At 33.9% G+C, this 14,728-nt stretch overlaps 3 non-coding genes across 3 annotated transcripts; all 3 read left to right on the plus strand.

Moving 5' to 3' along the window:
- Nucleotides 1-2,504: 2,504 nt before the first annotated feature.
- Nucleotides 2,505-2,578, plus strand: TRNAN-GUU. Its single transcript has one exon. It is a non-coding gene; the product is annotated as a tRNA-Asn (tRNA).
- Nucleotides 2,579-5,707: 3,129 nt separating this feature from the next.
- TRNAN-GUU lies at nucleotides 5,708-5,781 on the plus strand. The gene has a single exon. It is a non-coding gene; the product is annotated as a tRNA-Asn (tRNA).
- Nucleotides 5,782-7,603: 1,822 nt separating this feature from the next.
- On the plus strand, nucleotides 7,604-7,677 carry TRNAN-GUU. The gene has a single exon. It is a non-coding gene; the product is annotated as a tRNA-Asn (tRNA).
- The last annotated feature ends 7,051 nt before the right edge of the window (nucleotides 7,678-14,728 follow it).

Consider the following 14,728-nt stretch of genomic DNA (forward strand, 5'->3'; position numbering starts at 1 on the left):
AAATTTTTCCTCGGGTGAAAAATAGGCCTAAGAATATTGTCTATCTGAATGAGTCTCTATGAGTACTTCACGATTTTTCTTGATAGCCGGTGGAAAACTTTCGTGGAATCGGACCGGTTACCTCTAGGATTAATTGGTTCGAAAAGTTAGATATCTGGTGTCAATTGAAAAAAATGTTATGACATTCATTGTAGCAAAAATGTGATTACGTTTACTATCCTAGACGCCCCCTCATAACTCGTCCCTATATTATATGAATGGAAGTAAATCACAAGATCAGTTTATAGTCGATTGTCAAATGACTAAGGGGTGAGAGAAGATTTTTCTAAAATGTTATGACATTCATGGTAGCAAAAGGTTGAATCCACCACCCCAACGGCGTCACACGGTCGACCCCACGATCATATATGAGGAGATAAATCAGGAAACTGTAGTTGGCCAGTGCAAGGGAGGACTTGTTTTCCTCGACTTTGCCAAAATTTAAACTCTTATCCTATAATAGCAACTCGGCCCCGCACTAATTAACTCAATCCTACCCAGGGTAATGTTTTGACAGTTATGACTCTACGAAATGTTGAAATGTCCAGTATTCATGATTTTTAGATTGCTTTTAAGTCCTAAACCCTTATGAATTTGAAATGTTCCTCTTTTGTTTTTTAAGTAGCAGTGACATTTTGGATCAATAACTTGTGAATGTGTTATATTAAGTGATTTGATAGTAGTTTGAATGCCTACTTGATCCATTTTTTTATGAATTATAAATGACTATATATTTGACTTTAATTGCCAAAAGCCTATATATATATATATATATATATATATATATATAGGCTTTTGGCAAATAATTAACTCATTGCTGAAATAGCTCAGTTGGTTAGAGCGTGTGGCTGTTAACCACAAGGTCGAAGGCTCCCTTCTTCTAGCGTTTTGTAGGTATGTATGTTTTTTTATTTTCTAAAATTATGTCTTATTTTTCTACTACTTACCTTATTTTTCCAGCACCCACTTAAGACTTTGAAATCTATTGGATTTCATGATTTACCAATGTGAGACCTTTCCTTGACTTTGATCATCATATCAACCCACTTTGTTGATATTGAATCCCACTTTAAAGGCCTCATCTTATATATCTCACCTTACTCGTTGTATCATATAGCGTAATTCCTTTTAAGTTTAACCCACTGTGGGAATATTCTAAACCTATACAATATGACAACAAAGGGGACACACCAATCTGGTCAAAGTTAATTTCCACACACCAATATGTTCAAGTTAGTATCCATAGTATAAAAAAGTTCTCAATACTCACTAAACTCTTCTCCAATAGTGATGGAGAAACCAAGTAAAATTTGACCTCATTTTTTGACGATCTACATACAACTAACATTAGCTAGTCCATATATTTATTTGTTTACTCTCAACTTTTATAAAGGGAAAAATAAATTAAAAAGAGTGAGACATGCTTATTAAAGAAATATATGCTCCTATTTGGATAGAGCATATTGAAGTCATGTGATCCAAAATGTGTGATTTGAATATATTTTTGAAAATATATTTTATGTTGATAATAAGATGAATTGTTATAAGCATATATAACAAATATTATGACATTCATGTTTTTTATATCCCTCCAATTATCTAATAATCAAATTTCAATCATAGCATATTGAATAAATTTTTCATCAGGTGAAAAATAGGCCTAAGAATATTGTCTATCTAAATGAGTCTCTATGAGTACTTCAGGATTTTCCTTGATAGCTGGTGGAAAATTTTCGTGGAATCGAACCGATTACCTCTAGGATTAATTGGTTCGAAAAGTTAGATATCTGGTGTCGATTGAAAAAAAATGTTATGACATTCATTGTAGCAAAAATGTGATTACGTTCACTACCCTAGACGCCCCTCATAACTCGTCCCCATATTATATGAATGGAGGTAAATCACAAAATTTGTTTTTAGCTGATTGCCAAATGACTAAGGGGTGAGAGAAGTTTTTTCTAAAATGTTATGACATTCATGGTAGCAAAAGGTGGAATCTGCCACCCCAACGGCGTCACACGGTCGGCCCCACGACCATATATGAGGAGGTAAATCAAGAAACTGTAGTTGGCCAGTGCAGGGGAGGACTTTTTTTCCTCGACTTTGCCAAAATTTAAACTCTTATCCTATAGTAGCAACTCGGCCCCGCACTAATTAACTCAATCTTACCCAGGGTAATGTTTTGATAGTTATGACTCTACGAAATGTTGAAATGTCATAGTATTCATGATTTTTAGATTTCTTTTAAGTCCTAAACTCTTATGAATTTGAAATGTTCCTCTTCTGTTTTTTAAGTAGCAGTGACATTTTGGATCAATAACTTGTGAATGTGTTGTATTAGGCGATTTGATAGTAGTTTGAATGCCAAGGTGATCCATTTTTTTATTAATTATGAATGGCTATATATTTGACTTTAATTTAAATATATATATATATATAAGTTATTGGCAAATAATTCATGCATTGCTGGAATAGCTCAGTTGGTTAGAGCGTGTGGCTGTTAACCACAAGGTCGAAGGTTCAAACCCTTCTTCTAGCGTTTTGCAAGTATGTATTTTTTTTTATTTTCCAAAATTATGTGAGACCTTTTCTTGACTTTGATCACCATATCAACCGACTTTGTTGACATCGAATCACAATTTAAAGGCCTTATCTTATATATCTCACCTTACTCGTTGTATCATATAACGTAATTCCTTTTAAGTTTAGCCCACTGTGTGAATATTCTAAACCTATACAATATGACAACAAAGGGGGCACACCAATCTGGTCTAAGTTACTTTCCACATACCAATCTGTTTAAGTTAGTATCCTTAGTATAAAAAAGTTCTCAATACTCAATAAACTCTTCTCCAATAGTGATGGAGAAACCAAGCAAAATTTGACCTCATTTTCTGACGATCTACATACAACTAACATTAGCTAGTCCATATATTTATTTGTTCACTCTCAACTTTTGAAAAGGGAAAAATAAATTAAAAAGAGCGTGACATGCTCTATTAAAGAAATATGCTCCTATTTGGATGGAGCATATTAAACTCATGTGATCCAAAATGTGTGATTTGAATATATTTTTGAAAATATATTTTATGTTGATAATAAGATGAATTGTTATAAGCATATATAACAAATGTTATGACAGTCATGTTTTTTTTATCCCTCCAATTATCTAATAATCAAATTTCAATCATAGCATATTGAATAAATTTTTCCTCGGGTGAAAAATAGGCCTAAGAATATTGTCTATCTGAATGAGTCTCTATGAGTACTTCACGATTTTCTTTGATAGCCGGTGGAAACTTTTGCGGAATCGGACTGGTTACCTCTAGGATTAATCGGTTCGAAAAATTAGATATCGAGTATCAATTGAAAAAAATGTTATGACATTCATTGTAGCAAAAATGTGATTACATTCACTATCCTAGACGCCCCCTCATAACTCGTCCCCATATTATATGAATGGAGGTAAATCACAAGATTAGTTTATAGTCGAGTTTCAAATGACTAAGGGGTGAGAGAAGTTTTTTCTAAAATGTTATGACATTCATGGTAGCAAAAGGTGGAATCCACCACCCCAACGGCGTCACACGGTCGGCCCAACGACCATATATGAGGAGATAAATCAGGAAACTGTAGTTGGCCAGTGCAGGGGAGGACTTTTTTTCATCGACTTTGCCAAAATTTAAGCTCTTATCCTATAATAGCAACTCGGCCCGGCACTAATTAACTCAATCCTACCCAAGGTAATGTTTTGATAGTTATGACTCTACGAAATGTCCTAGTATTCATGATTTTTAGATTGCTTTTAAGGCCTAACCCCTTAGGAATTTCAAATGTTCCTCTTCTATTTTTTAAGTAGCAGTGACATTTTGGATCAATAACTTGTGAATATATTGTATTAGGTGATTTGATAGTAGTTTGAATGCCAAGGTGATCCATTTTTTTACGAATTATAAATGGCTATATATTTGACTTTAATTTAAATATATATATAAGTTATTGGCAATTAATTCATACATTGTTGGAATAGCTCAGTCGGTTAGAGTATGTTGCTGTTAACCAAAAGGTCGAAGGTTCAAGCCCTTCTTCTTGCGTTTTGCAAGTATTTATGTTTTTTTATTTTCTAAAATTATGTCTTGTTTTTCTAGTACTTACCTTATTTTTCCAGCTCCCACTTAAGACTTTGAAATCTATTGGATTTCTTGATTTACCAATGTGAGACCTTTCCTTGACTTTGATCATGATATCAACCGACTTTGTTGATATTGAATCCCACTTTAAAGGCCTCATCTTATATATCTCACCTTACTCGTTGTATCATATAACATAATTCCTTTTAAGTTTAAACCACTGTGGGAATATTCTAAACCTATACAATATGACAACAATGGGGGAACACCAATCTGGTCAAAGTTACTTTCCACACACCAATATGTTCAAGTTAGTATCCATAGTATAAAAAAGTTCTCAATACTCACTAAACTCTTCTCCAATAGTGATGGAGAAACCAAGCAAAATTTGACCTCATTTTCTGACGATCTACATACAACTAACATTAGCTAGTCCATATATTTATTTGTTTACTCTCAACTTTTATAAAGGGAAAAATAAATTAAAAAGAGTGAGGCATGCTCTATTAAAGAAATATATGCTCCTATTTGGATAGAGCATATTGAAGTCATGTGATCCAAAATGTGTGATTTGAATATATTTTTGAAAATATATTTTATGTTGATAATAAGATGAATTGTTATAAGCATATATAACAAATGTTATGACATTCATGTTTTTTTATCCCTCCAATTATCTAATAATCAAATTTCAATCATAGTATATTGGATAGAATTTTTCCTCCGGTGAAAAATAGGCCTAAGAATATTGTCTATCTGAATGAGTCTCTATGAGTACTTCAGGATTTTCCTTGATAGCTAGTGGAAAACTTTCGTGGAATCGGACCGATTACCTCTAGGATTAATTGGTTCGAAAAGTTAGATATCTGGTGTCAATTGAAAAGAATGTTATAGCATTCATTGTAGCAAAAATGTGATTACGTTCACTATCCTAGACGCCCCTCATAACTCATCCCCATATTATATGAATGGAGGTAAATCACAAAATTAGTTTTTAGCCGATTGCCAAATGACTAAGGGGTGAGAGAAGTTTTTTTCTAAAATGTTATGACATTCATGGTAGCAAAAGGTGGAATCCGCCACCCCAACGGCGTCACACGGTCACCCCCACAACCATATATGAGGAGGTAAATCAGGAAACTGTAGTTGGCCAGTGCATGGGAGGAGTTTTTTTCCTCGACTTTGCCAAAATTTAAACTCTTATCCTATAGTAGCAACTCGGCCCCACACTAATTAACTCAATCTTACCCAGGGTAATGTTTTGATAGTTATGACTCTACGAAATGTTGAAATGTCATAGTATTCATGATTTTTAAATTGCTTTTAAGGCCTAACCCCTTAGGAATTTCAAATGTTCCTCTTCTATTTTTTAAGTAGCAGTGACATTTTGGATCAATAACTTGTGAATATATTGTATTAGGTGATTTGATAGTAGTTTGAATGCCAAGGTGATCCATTTTTTTATGAATTATAAATGGCTATATATTTGACTTTAATTTAAATATATATATAAGTTATTGGCAATTAATTCATACATTGCTGGAATAGCTCAGTTGGTTAGAGCGTGTGGCTGTTAACCACAAGGTCGAAGGTTCAAGCCCTTCTTCTAGCGTTTTGCAAGTATTTATGTTTTTTTATTTTCTAGAATTATGTCTTGTTTTTCTAGTACTTACCTTATTTTTCCAGCTCACTTAAGACTTTGAAATCTATTCGATTTCTTGATTTATCAATGTGAGACCTTTTCTTGACATTGATCACCATATCAACCGACTTTGTTGATATCGAATCTCACTTTAAAGGCCTTATCTTATATATCTCACCTTACTCGTTGTATCATATAATGTAATTCCTTTTAAGTTTACGTTTTGCAAGTATTTATGTTTTTTTATTTTCTAAAATTATGTCTTGTTTTTCTAGTACTTACCTTATTTTTCCAGCTCACTTAAGACTTTGAAATCTATTCGATTTCTTGATTTACCAATGTGAGACCTTTTCTTGACTTTGATCACCATATCAACCGACTTTGTTGATATCGAATCTCACTTTAAAGGCCTTATCTTATATATCTCACCTTCCTCGTTGTATCATATAATGTAATTCCTTTTAAGTTTAGCCCACTGTGAGAATATTCTAAACCTATACAATATGACAACAAAGGGGACACACCAATCTGGTCTAAGTTACTTTCCACACACCAATCTATTCAAGTTAGTATCCATAGTATAAAAAAGTTCTTGATACTCACTAAACTCTTCTCCAATAGTGATGGAGAAACCAAGCAAAATTTGACCTCATTTTCTGACGATCTACATACAACTAACATTAGCTAGTTCATATATTTATTTGTTTACTCTCAAATTTTGTAAAGGGAAAAATAAATTAAAAAGAGCGCGACATGCTCTATTAAAGAACTATGCTCCTATTTGGATGGAGCATATTGAAGTCATGTGATCCAAAATGTGTGATTTGAATATATTTTTGAAAATATATTTTATGTTGATAATAAGATGAATTGTTATAAGCATATATAACAAATGTTATGACATTCATGTTTTTTTTATCCCTCCAATTATCTAATAATCAAATTTCAATCATAGCATATTGGATAGAATTTTTCCTCGGGTGAAAAATAGGCCTAAGAATATTGTCTATCTGAATGAGTCTCTATGAGTACTTCACGATTTTCCTTAATAGCCGGTGGAAAACTTTCATAGAATCGGACCGGTTACCTCTAGGATTAATCGGTTTGAAAAGTTAGATATCTGGTGTCAATTGAAAAAAATGTTATAGCATTCATTGTAGCAAAAATGTGATTACGTTCACTATCCTAGACGCCCCTCATAACTCATCCCCATATTATATGAATGGAGGTAAATCACAAAATTAGTTTTTAGCCGATTGCCAAATGACTAAGGGGTGAGAGAAGTTTTTTTCTAAAATGTTATGACATTCATGGTAGCAAAAGGTGGAATCCGCCACCCCAACGGCGTCACACGGTCACCCCCACAACCATATATGAGGAGGTAAATCAGGAAACTGTAGTTGGCCAGTGCATGGGAGGAGTTTTTTTCCTCGACTTTGCCAAAATTTAAACTCTTATCCTATAGTAGCAACTCGGCCCCACACTAATTAACTCAATCTTACCCAAGGTAATGTTTTGATAGTTATGACTCTACGAAATGTTGAAATGTCATAGTATTCATGATTTTTAAATTGCTTTTAAGGCCTAACCCCTTAGGAATTTCAAATGTTCCTCTTCTATTTTTTAAGTAGCAGTGACATTTTGGATCAATAACTTGTGAATATATTGTATTAGGTGATTTGATAGTAGTTTGAATGCCTAGGTGATCCATTTTTTTATGAATTATAAATGGCTATATATTTGACTTTAATTTAAATATATATATAAGTTATTGGCAATTAATTCATACATTGCTGGAATAGCTCAGTTGGTTAGAGCGTGTGGCTGTTAACCACAAGGTCGAAGGTTCAAGCCCTTCTTCTAGCGTTTTGCAAGTATTTATGTTTTTTTATTTTCTAGAATTATGTCTTGTTTTTCTAGTACTTACCTTATTTTTCCAGCTCACTTAAGACTTTGAAATCTATTCGATTTCTTGATTTATCAATGTGAGACCTTTTCTTGACTTTGATCACCATATCAACCGACTTTGTTGATATCGAATCTCACTTTAAAGGCCTTATCTTATATATCTCACTTTACTCGTTGTATCATATAATGTAATTCCTTTTAAGTTTACGTTTTGCAAGTATTTATGTTTTTTTATTGTCTAAAATTATGTCTTGTTTTTCTAGTACTTACCTTATTTTTCCAGCTCACTTAAGACTTTGAAATCTATTCGATTTCTTGATTTACCAATGTGAGACCTTTTCTTGACTTTGATCACCATATCAACCGACTTTGTTGATATCGAATCTCACTTTAAAGGCCTTATCTTATATATCTCACCTCGTTGTATCATATAATGTAATTCCTTTTAAGTTTAGCCCACTGTGAGAATATTCTAAACCTATACAATATGACAACAAAGGGGACACACCAATCTGGTCTAAGTTACTTTCCACACACCAATCTATTCAAGTTAGTATCCATAGTATAAAAAAGTTCTTGATACTCACTAAACTCTTCTCCAATAGTGATGGAGAAACCAAGCAAAATTTGACCTCATTTTCTGACGATCTACATACAACTAACATTAGCTAGTTCATATATTTATTTGTTTACTCTCAAATTTTGTAAAGGGAAAAATAAATTAAAAAGAGCGCGACATGCTCTATTAAAGAAATATGCTCCTATTTGGATGGAGCATATTGAAGTCATGTGATCCAAAATGTGTGATTTGAATATATTTTTGAAAATATATTTTATGTTGATAATAAGATGAATTGTTATAAGCATATATAACAAATGTTATGACATTCATGTTTTTTTTATCCCTCCAATTATCTAATAATCAAATTTCAATCATAGCATATTGGATAGAATTTTTCCTCGAGTGAAAAATTGGCCTAAGAATATTGTCTATCTGAATGAGTCTCTATGAGTACATCACGATTTTCCTTAATAGCCGGTGGAAAACTTTCATAGAATCGGACCGGTTACCTCTAGGATTAATCGGTTTGAAAAGTTAGATATCTGGTGTCAATTGAAAAAAAAAATGTTATGGCATTCATTGTAACAAAAATGTGATTACGTTCACTATCCTAGACGCCCTCATAACTCATCCCCATATTATATGAATGGAGGTAAATCACAAGATCAATTTATAGCCGATTGCCAAATGACTAAGAGGTGAGAAATGTAACACCCTTAAATTTCCTCTCTTCTAAAAGAGCAAAAAGAAAAAGAAGAAGAGAAAATAAATAAATATATATATATAAATGACCCATGCTAGGATTTGAACCCTAGACCATTTATTTAAGATTGATTTAAGTAGCCATTAGGGTGATGGTAAAGCATCACATTGAAAATAGAAAACTATCCATTATATGTTGATTATGTGTGAAGAGATGCTTCAACTTCCACTTAGTATAAAAGGGGAAGGGAAGAGAAGAAAACCTAACTTTTCATTTCCTCTTCTCCTCCCTAGCCGAAACCTCCTCTTCCCTCTTTTTAGTTTTCGGCCAAGAACCCTAGGGTTCCAAGGTTTTAAGTTCTTCAAGAGGAGAATCTAAGAGGAGAGTTTTCACAAGGATTAGTACGTGTGGGAAGGGTGACTTGGAGATTAAGGCATATAAGAGAGGATTGTTTTCTTGCACCCTATAATAGTAAGATATAGCGAAAGGATATAAGTACTACTCACTTACAGTATGAGTTGCTTCGATGATGCATGTTGTGATATACTTTATGCATGTTAAAGAAGATACATGTGTGATATGTTTTATGTATGTTAAAGAAGATACATGTTGTGATATGTTTTATGCATGTTAAAGAAGATACATGTTATGATTGTAAGAGACCCTCTAAAGTTTTGGGATTAAAAGCATGTTTGGAGTATCTTGATTTGCTTTCCATTTAGTTTTGGGGATAAGAAGCATATTCAAGTGTCCTAAAGTGCTTCCCTATAAGTATGGGGGATTAAGCGCACATACGGTGCTTGTTTAAATGACAAGCTCACTTTAAAGGCCTTATCTTATATATCTCACTTTACTCGTTGTATCTTATAATGTAATTCCTTTTAAGTTTACGTTTTGCAAGTATTTATGTTTTTTTATTGTCTAAAATTATGTCTTGTTTTTCTAGTACTTACCTTATTTTTCCAGCTCACTTAAGACTTTGAAATCTATTCGATTTCTTGATTTACCAATGTGAGACCTTTTCTTGACTTTGATCACCATATCAACCGACTTTGTTGATATCGAATCTCACTTTAAAGGCCTTATCTTATATATCTCACCTCGTTGTATCATATAATGTAATTCCTTTTAAGTTTAGCCCACTGTGAGAATATTCTAAACCTATACAATATGACAACAAAGGGGACACACCAATCTGGTCTAAGTTACTTTCCACACACCAATCTATTCAAGTTAGTATCCATAGTATAAAAAAGTTCTTGATACTCACTAAACTCTTCTCCAATAGTGATGGAGAAACCAAGCAAAATTTGACCTCATTTTCTGACGATCTACATACAACTAACATTAGCTAGTTCATATATTTATTTGTTTACTCTCAAATTTTGTAAAGGGAAAAATAAATTAAAAAGAACGCGACATGCTCTATTAAAGAAATATGCTCCTATTTGGATGGAGCATATTGAAGTCATGTGATCCAAAATGTGTGATTTGAATATATTTTTGAAAATATATTTTATGTTGATAATAAGATGAATTGTTATAAGCATATATAACAAATGTTATGACATTCATGTTTTTTTTATCCCTCCAATTATCTAATAATCAAATTTCAATCATAGCATATTGGATAGAATTTTTCCTCGAGTGAAAAATTGGCCTAAGAATATTGTCTATCTGAATGAGTCTCTATGAGTACTTCACGATTTTCCTTAATAGCCGGTGGAAAACTTTCATAGAATCGGACCGGTTACCTCTAGGATTAATCGGTTTGAAAAGTTAGATATCTGGTGTCAATTGAAAAAAAAAATGTTATGGCATTCATTGTAACAAAAATGTGATTACGTTCACTATCCTAGACGCCCTCATAACTCATCCCCATATTATATGAATGGAGGTAAATCACAAGATCAATTTATAGCCGATTGCCAAATGACTAAGAGGTGAGAAATGTAACACCCTTAAATTTCCTCTCTTCTAAAAGAGCAAAAAGAAAAAGAAGAAGAGAAAATAAATAAAAATATATATATAAATGACCCATGCTAGGATTTGAACCCTAGACCATTTATTTAAGATTGATTTAAGTAGCCATTAGGGTGATGGTAAAGCATCACATTGAAAATAGAAAACTATCCATTATATGTTGATTATGTGTGAAGAGATGCTTCAACTTCCACTTAGTATAAAAGGGGAAGGGAAGAGAAGAAAACCTAACTTTTCATTTCCTCTTCTCCTCCCTAGCCGAAACCTCCTCTTCCCTCTTTTTAGTTTTCGGCCAAGAACCCTAGGGTTCCAAGGTTTTAAGTTCTTCAAGAGGAGAATCTAAGAGGAGAGTTTTCACAAGGATTAGTACGTGTGGGAAGGGTGACTTGGAGATTAAGGCATATAAGAGAGGATTGTTTTCTTGCACCCTATAATAGTAAGATATAGCGAAAGGATATAAGTACTACTCACTTACAGTATGAGTTGCTTCGATGATGCATGTTGTGATATACTTTATGCATGTTAAAGAAGATACATGTGTGATATGTTTTATGTATGTTAAAGAAGATACATGTTGTGATATGTTTTATGCATGTTAAAGAAGATACATGTTATGATTGTAAGAGACCCTCTAAAGTTTTGGGATTAAAAGCATGTTTGGAGTATCTTGATTTGCTTTCCATTTAGTTTTGGGGATAAGAAGCATATTCAAGTGTCCTAAAGTGCTTCCCTATAAGTATGGGGGATTAAGCGCACATACGGTGCTTGTTTAAATGACAAGTAAGTGCAAGTATAAAAAAGCAAAGTTTAAAAGAAAGTATTTTACTTTAAAGTGACATGTACTGGACACAAGGTCCATGGGCGGGCTCCTAGATCGCCCCTAGGCCCTAGATCGCCTTGTAGTACCTTAATAGGTTCGAGATTAGTGGTGTAAGCCATTTTGCATGTCACGTGGCACCCTAAATTGATAAAGATTAGAAACTCACATTAACTAAAATAACACGTGTAGTAAGGAGTCCCAAGTCGTATTTTTCCAAGGTTAACTAGTGAGTGTGTGTGTATCCTAGAATTGGTTCCAATCAAATTCTTACGTCAACAAGTTCTATTAAGCTCTTCCATTCTCAACTTCATTCAACAATGTGAAATAGAGGTAAACAATGAAAGACTCTAGTTATTCTTTTACAATTTAACTCATGGTCATCCTTAACAATCCAATTCACAGAACAAATGTATCAAGTAATAAGTGAACTTGAAATCTCAAACAACTTGTAAAACCTAAGTATCATCCAATTCTCAATTACACTTAATTCAACCATTAAACTTAAATGCTCAACCACAGTAACCTTCAACAGAGGAACACAAACAAAAACCTTCAATTAAGCATTCACGAATTACACTCAATCGCAGCCCAATAGATCCAATGTAAAGAACAAAGACTAGCTAACTAAATAACCTAAACTAATCAAACTAAGGTTAACCAGAACTTCTAATTCAGAACTCAAACTAGTTAGCTGACTAATTAGTAGTTAAACAAGATTAGTGGTTAACTAATTAGTGATTCAAACAAATCAGAATTGCAAAATCATAACATCAGATACGGGTTTGCAAAGTAAATTCAAATCAAAACTGAAACAAGGAGAAATTGTAAAGACAGTGAATCAGATCTGACGATCTGAGCAAGTTTGAAACAAATCAAAGACAAAACAAAAACCCTAAACATCCACAAACCAAACCCTTCGGCAGCTTCTTCATTCTGCTGCAAAAATAGAGATGCCTCTGGAAAACATCCTTCGGGCAACCACCTTTGAATCTAGAGCTTCCTACTCATCCAGATGAATGTTCATAGCCTCCGGAAAACATCCTTCGGGCTCACAACCGGCTGAAATCCTCAACGCACAAAGGAACAGTGCTGAATTCTGGAATTTGCTACACTCAACCGAATGATCAGATCGGATGGAGTCGCTGATGGAAAGGCGATCGGAAATGCGATCAGAAGCTTCTGGGAAACACCCTCGAGAGCTCCGATGCTGATGGAACCCCAGATCTGGGAAACACCCTCGATGCTGGATTGCGGCGGACAGAACAAGCAATGCGGACTGGGAAACACCCTCGACCACTTTCTGTGAACTCGGACGAAGATCGCCAGAGCTCAGGAATCGCCGGCGATGAAGAAAATCTGCTCTCGGATCTGAATTGTGGAAGGGAACTGCGGCTGTCGCGCGAAGAAGAAGACGCTACTGTAGAGAAAATTGCGAGCCGAGTCCAGGTGCACTGTAGCTTCTCACGAAGCTTTTAAACCTCTTCAAAACTGATCGGACGGTCCAGAACAATCCGGGTCTTGATCAACGGCTGGATGAGGTCAGATCTGGATCAAAACTTCTGGATATTCATCAATGGACGAGATCTGCTCCTCATTAGGTCGGATGGACCAGATTCTCAACGGATGGCTCAGATCTCTCTGATCTTCAACGAACGGTCCATAATGTTCCAAGGTTTGATCGCCTCGTTTAGCCCTTGATTTGAGCCCAATTGTGGTACAATCTGATCGGGTCCATAACCCTTTTGATGCCTACAAAATAAGAATCAAATATTAGCACCAAATACCATGAAAATAAGCTAATTTATAATTAAGTCCAAAATCAAATGTAATTACAAAATGTAATGTATATATGAGTTTAAGCTATGAATAGACCATCAAAAATATGCATTATGAATCAAAATAATATAGCTAAATCATGGTTATCAAATCCCCCACACTTAGTCTTGGACGTCCCATTCAAGTCAAGAAACTAAAAATCATCTCCACACAAATTTTCTAGCAATACCTAGAAGATGGTAAAAAGAATTTAACTACGATCATTTTAAAGATCACAAACAATCATGAATACAATTCAAACAATAATCAGTAGGTATGGTAGTTTCAATCCAATTGAAAAATTAAGCAAGTTACAATCTCACAAGGTATTCACCTATTCTAGCCCTCACACTCAAAAATGCATATTAGTGGAGCTCACTCAATGCAACTCACAACATTTCACTACCATAAGCTTGCTTATATTCTACTTCTCCACCACTATATAACATAGCATACATGAATCAAAAGGATTTAATCATGAAGAATTGAAATGGAAACAAAAAGAACAATGAAAGTGAATGAAAATGGCAAAAGAAAAGTATTTAATGAAGAAAATGAGAAGATAAGAGTATTGGAGGAATATACTTGATGAGTTGACCAATTTGATGTATAAAGAGTTGTATACCATTTGTCAATACCAATTTAAAGTATCAAGCTAACCTCTCCTTCAATTTGATGGCAAACAAAGAATCTTGATACTCTATCTTCCACTTGATACTCTCTTGATGTGCCATTTTTCAATTTTTTTCTCTCACTGTTTTCCATTTTTCCACTTAAATTCCAGCATTTGAAACTCAAAAATAACCTCAAATCATCTAATGGATAAGTAATCCCTCCCCCACACTTAAAACATTGTCCGTCTCGGACAATGAAACACATCATAGAATCAAGCAAAACAATCAACTGTTTTAAGGTGTTGCTGTAATCTGCCTCTACAAATTCCATAAATCCAGAATACAACATATTTCAGAATCACAGCTAGGAAGTTGTAGACTTTGAATTATGCAGAAATCGAGCTTCAATGGAAATTTGTCATATTGTCAAGAGTTATCATTCATTCAACATCCCAGCAGCCACACCAATACCAAAAATGACTAACATTTGATCAATTTCTGAGCTCTGATTC

Source organism: Zingiber officinale, chromosome 6A (genome assembly GCF_018446385.1).
Source record: "Zingiber officinale cultivar Zhangliang chromosome 6A, Zo_v1.1, whole genome shotgun sequence".
Lineage (NCBI taxonomy): Eukaryota > Viridiplantae > Streptophyta > Magnoliopsida > Zingiberales > Zingiberaceae > Zingiber > Zingiber officinale.